The following is a 6,402-nucleotide window of genomic DNA, read 5'->3' on the forward strand; positions in this document are numbered from 1 at the left end:
CTTTGCCCCCCCCCCCCCCGTCTGCAAGGCGTTTTTCCTACTTCGCCAAATTTGTTTGGGAAGCGGAAACGAAAACCTGCTGGTCTTAGGTTAAGTGTCCGTGCAAGGGACTATAACTCAAAACAGAAGTTGAGATAATCGGTATGAAGCGGACGACTGCGGTTATGTGAACTGGAAAAAATGATGGATGAAAGCATATCCCAGAGCTGGCTATTTTCTTGTGAGCACTTTTCTAGTCTAAGAAACCGAGGCTTTCCTGATGAATGAACTGTAGTTTTTCTATCAGTAAACCCGCTGATCAGCATCTGGTAGTGTCTCCGGCTATCGATGTGTCCCGTCAGGTGGTTCCCATCCAGGGAGATGGCAATGACCAGTGCAGCTAAGTTTGCCGGTAATGGATCCGCTTCCAAGTCACTGCATGGCCTCCTCTGGCTCGTTCCCACCCTCCGTATGGTTGTGCGAAGAGGGCTGTCCGAGAAAATTGATCGGCTGATATGCAAAGCATGTGACCAAGCCAGCGCAACCAATACAGTGTCATCTGTTGATCCGTCATGTGCGATCTATTTCTTTTGAAAACCATTAAGAGCACATCGAAGTTCACAACAGACTTGAGAAATGCTCCGAAGACAGTGTTCTCAGTTCTCAGAGGCATTCTATAGTCGACCTCTGACGGACAAACTAATGTCAAGTCTGCGCCACACGTTACTTACTGACGAAAGCCACTGTGACATTCTCTGCCCGAAGGGCTACATCGTCCTCAGAAACACAGGCAGGAGATACAGATACCCAGGGTGGTGATTTTGTTCGCCAGTTTAACCAGTTCATGTGTACGATATTTGGATTTGTTCCTCCCCAGTCCTGTATCAACACTTTACATTTTGTAGACATGAGGTTTCTACCACACCACAGCATTTAGACTTTGGTATTATTTCTAATTCGGTAGCACCATATCTAGGAGAAGCTACGTCGCTTGTGTACCCAATATCTGGGAGCCATGTAACCCCACAGGTGCCAGAGGCTGGAATCGGGTTTACCATCGTCATGTCGATGACCGTTGAAAACCCAGCAAACCGTGCACCCATGATGTCTCCACGTTCAATGACAAAACGCTTATAATCTCCGCAAACAGACCAAAGCCCACTCACCAGTCCAATCAGCGCTTTTGTGAATGAGTTACTGAACCGTCTATTTCACTCATGGTTTCGTTGAAAGCTTCCCTCCTTTGGTCGGCCGATGGAACTAGGTTATTTGGTGCACGGTCGTTTCACGAGACAAGTCTTCTCCAGCTCCTAAGCTTTCCTTGTTCCCTACAGTTTCAATTCCTCCCTTGAACTGCGCATTATCTGACGTTTGAAAAGGATGTGTTCCGTCGTAGTTGTTGCTTGCTGGAAGGGGTTTTCTGACATCGACCAGCATTAGTTATCTCGACGACATTTAATGCTAACTTGTTCATGTCAGGCGAGAAACTTATTCTCCACCACTGAGCTACGATAGTTCTACGAAAGTGACCGGTTGGTATGACTCTGTGAGAGCCTGAAAGAAGGCAAACTGCCATAATTAGTGTATGCAGTGCTACGGAATCACATCTGCCCTGTCTGGATGGAACATCCCTGGGAGAGGCTATTTTTAACACGGTTGTGAAAGTCCCATAGACCACGTCACAGAGTGAACACCTGGTTGATTCCATCGCTCCAGGGGGGAACAATTGTCGTTGAAATGAACATCTGGTTTGTGCAACCATTTTGGAAAAATACAGTAGTCATATGTCTATTCCACGATTCGTCTCATTTGTTTGGGCACTAGCAAACCTTTAGTGCACAACTCCTCGTGCGCTATATGTCTGCTTCGCACTGTCCTTGGATCCTCCGGCGGATTTTCGACAGCTGCTAGCGTAGAGACCAACTAACTTGAGATAAGCACCGCACTTACTGTGCTGGTGAGTTAGGACACTACCACCTAGGACCGTGACCTCCAGTACATTTGCATGACTTCAACGCACTTGCGACAACATACCATGTATATTTAAGTATGGGAGTCTCTGAATAGTATGCTAAGGTCACCGATTAATGGTCGCGTCAATGAATGAAGGAAACATAATTTTCGTGTCCACTCTCGTAGACTCTCAAAGGATTATTCAGGGGACGGAGCGAAGACATCATTGGTAGCACCATATTTAGGAGAAGCTACGTCACCTGTGTACCCAATATCTGGAAGCAATGTAACCCCACAGGTGCCAGAGGCTGGAATTGAGTTTACCATCGTCATATCGATGACCGTTGAAAACCCAGCAAACCGTGCACCCATGATGTCTCCACGTTCAATGACAAAACGCTTATAATCTCCGCAAACAGACCAAAGCCCACTCACCAGTCCAATCAGCGCTTTTGTGAATGAGTTACTGAACCGTCTATTTCACTCATGGTTTCGTTGAAAGCTTCCCTCCTTTGGTCGGCCGATGGAACTAGGTTATTTGGTGCACGGTCGTTTCACGAGACAAGTCTTCTCCAGCTCCTAAGCTTTCCTTGTTCCCTACAGTTTCAATTCCTCCCTTGAACTGCGCATTATCTGACGTTTGAAAAGGATGTGTTCCGTCGTAGTTGTTGCTTGCTGGAAGGGGTTTTCTGACATCGACCAGCATTAGTTATCTCGACGACATTTAATGATAACTTGTTCATGTCAGGCGAGAAACTTATTCTCCACCACTGAGCTACGATAGTTCTACGAAAGTGACCGGTTGGTATGACTCTGTGAGAGCCTGAAAGAAGGCAAACTGCCATAATTAGTGTATGCAGTGCTACGGAATCACATCTGCCCTGTCTGGATGGAACATCCCTGGGAGAGGCTATTTTTAACACGGTTGTGGAAGTCCCATAGACCACGTCACAGAGTGAACACCTGGTTGATTCCATCGCTCCAGGGGGAACAATTGTCGTTGAAATGAACATCTGGTTTGTGCAACCATTTTGGAAAAATACAGTAGTCATATGTCTATTCCACGATTCGTCTCATTTGTTTGGGCACTAGCAAAGCTTTAGTGCACAACTCCTCGTGTGCTATATGTCTGCTTCGCACTGTCCTTGGATCCTCCGGCGGATTTTCGACAGCTGCTAGCGTAGAGACCAACTAACTTGAGATAAGCACCGCACTTACTGTGCTGGTGAGTTAGGACACTACCACCTAGGACCGTGACCTCCAGTACATTTGCATGACTTCAACGCACGCACTTGCGCATACCATGTATATTTAAGTATGGGAGTCTCTGAATAGTATGCTAAGGTCACCGATTAATGGTCGCGTCAATGAATGAAGGAAACATAATTTTCGTGTCCACTCTCGTAGACTCTCAAAGGATTATTCAGGGGACCATTTAAGTATGGGAGTCTCTGAATAGTCGGCTGACTTTATTTTGGGCCTTATACATGCTAAAGTTACCGATTAATGGTCGCGTCAGTGAATAAAGGAGACATAATTTTCGTGTCCGCTCCCGTAGACTCTCAAAGGATTATTCAGGGGACGGAGCGAAGACATCATTCGTTCACCCGGAAAAAGGTTCAACACCTGGCTCTCAGGTTGATTTCGACGAATATTATAGTACCAGTCGGTTGAAAATGATAACACAGCTGTCTTCTATGTGGCTAAGAAAGGTACCGCACAACTCAACAGCAAAAAACCCACCAAATCACTCAAAAATGGGGACGGAGGCCCGGAAAAACGTACTGTGGTGAGAAAATAAGTAACAGCATTTTGGGATGTAGTGAGATGGAAAAATTCACTGAGGCACTAACTTCATCATGTCCACGAGATACAAATGAGGACGTAATGGAGACGTAATGTCTGCCTCCTATGTTGCATTTGACTCATATGAGGAGATATGCCAACCCTCTTGTCGTAGTGAATGGCGTTTGTTCAGATTCTTTTCCTGTAGGAAAGTCCCTACCATTCGAAGGATGACCCAACATCAGTCGACTCATCCATAACTGTGCCTCTAACCTTTGCACAGTCAATCACGACCCACTAGTCAAAGGAATGTGTGGTAAGTCTTCCGTGGACATTTTGAACAATACGGAATTATCCCACAAGCATCATTGCATGCCACTCAGTCCCGGAGCACGTCTGTGCGAGCAGGTGCGTCTGAACACAGCGGCGTTCGCACATGTTCGGAGATATCCTGGCAACGACACGTCAGTGTCTGCCTCCAGTGAAAAGCTGAGTGGAAATCAGATCACCCAAATGTCACCCTACGACTATAGCTTCACTGGGGAGAGAGCCAGAGTGTTTGGGGCAAGCTGTTGACACCACACGTGCCACGAACTTTCAGGTAATTATAAACCTTCCAGTCCAGTTTGATAGCTAAATGGATAAATACTTCTAAATTCATCGTACAAGACACATCAATCATGATCATCAACAAATACAGCAACATTAGTTTTGGCAATAATAATTCATTACCTTACAACCACAAAGTTTGTCTAAGTATATTTAAAGTCCTAGACTGAAAAGAGGATAAAAGAGTAAACGGGAAGAGGGGGCCTGGTGCTGACCTAACACAGGCATTCTGAGGTACATACGCCTCCAAGCATTCAATCATACGATCTGAAAATAAGCTGGTAACACGAGCGCCCGTTACATTGATCAATGAAATATGTTGCACTGTCTCCAGTGTAGAGAGTCACGGAGACCCCTGGAAGGAGGACAGAATCGGAAACACCTATATTCTCCATAATATCTTTCACAGCCTTCTGCTCCGCCCCAGTCGTAAACAAAGAGTGGATACGTTCATCAAGCAGTTGCAAATAACCATCGTAATGCCACTTTCACTGCTTGCAACTAAAAGCTAATTGGGCGGTCGGACGAATTGACCCGAAAGGATTCGATGCTGATCAATACTGGTGGCTGATCTTGAGGAATTTCCTAAGGACGCGCGATAAGATAAAATGTGCTTTACATGAAGCTTGAAATCAACGATCAAACTGATAATTTATGCTCCACAAACTGTCGAGTGAACCGGAAAAGAACGTGAGAAGGTTGTGCAAGGAAGAAGTCTGATTAATTGTCGAAACTCGTTCCCATCTAAAGTAAATTGGTGCATCATGAAATGGGATGTCTTAGAAGTACTGGTTTCAATGCGAAAACTGTGAGATACTGAAAACAGAGACCAGAGTTGAGATAGCTGGGTCCTTATTATCAGTGCACTTAAACAAAAACAAATAAAGCAGGTAATTCGAAACGGTTGTAATCAAATTCAAAGGGTAATAGATATTACCTCTTGCGGAACAAAGATGATCAGTCTTGTCCGCTGAATATCATTCTCTTCATCCACACCACAGTGTTTTGTGATTATTTCGACGGAGGAGTGCGTTGGCGGAAGTAGGTAGGCGAGTCTGTCAGCACACGTAGGAAAAAGATATTCTGTAGAGTAAAGCCAGAATAAGCGATAATCCACAGTGGTAATAGTAATAATCGTTCAGCTGTCACACTTTCAGTGCACAGCTGCTACGCTACTTGAAAGGACGAGGTCTGAGATGCTGATAGGTTGCCTAAGTCTCCACATCAGTAGTCGAGAGGCGGAGGAGGATGGGAACTTCCAGTCAGTAAGTTCGCACTCTAACCACTGAGTTATCCCGAGCATCGCAGCAGACAGCGCAAACAAGAAGCTATCAGACATGGTGATGTGTATAGTCACTTTCCCACTCTTACTTTACGTAAGGGGATTGATCAACTTAAAAGGTGAGTTGCTTCCATCACCATTTTTGGGGACTGGCTCGATTAACTTAGCCACCATGGTCTTGCATTAGAAGATACTGTTTCACCAGTCTGTGCACACAGTAAACGAATTAGTACTGCATTAGTACTGAGGACTCCTGCTGATCCCTAGAGGAGTTACTTTCCACGCTGTTAGCACTTTTGGTTATCGGAATCGATGGGTGTAGAACCACTTTGAAGCGAGGGAATGCGTCCATTCTCTAGCTCTTATTCCCAGAGAGCCTGTGGTTCACCAGAATATTTTACAAGACAGAATGGTTTGAAGCATCTCCAGGTTTCCCAGGACTGATACACTTTATTCTCAGATGATTTGCTTGTGTCTGCACAGCGTGAATGGAAGAATTTTCCTCTCCGACTGTATGGAAGTACAAAACACCAGCACTATCCCCATCAAGACGAATAAGTTATTTGTTAGTCGCAAGCTTGATCAGCTGTTTCGTACGCCGGTTGATATTCGATCATACAAAATCGATCAGCCGGAAATCCTATCATCGTGAACGACATCAAACCCCTGACTCCTAAAAGGATATCAAACTTCTAAGATAGGAGACCAAAATCTTTTGTTAAGTTCTTGTTTAGAGTTTTGTAGTATCCCCCCAAACTTTCCCTCAGCGGTCACTGTCGTTCATCAGTCATTAT

Source organism: Opisthorchis viverrini, assembly GCF_000715545.1.
Source record: "Opisthorchis viverrini unplaced genomic scaffold opera_v5_346, whole genome shotgun sequence".
NCBI classification, from domain to species: domain Eukaryota; kingdom Metazoa; phylum Platyhelminthes; class Trematoda; order Opisthorchiida; family Opisthorchiidae; genus Opisthorchis; species Opisthorchis viverrini.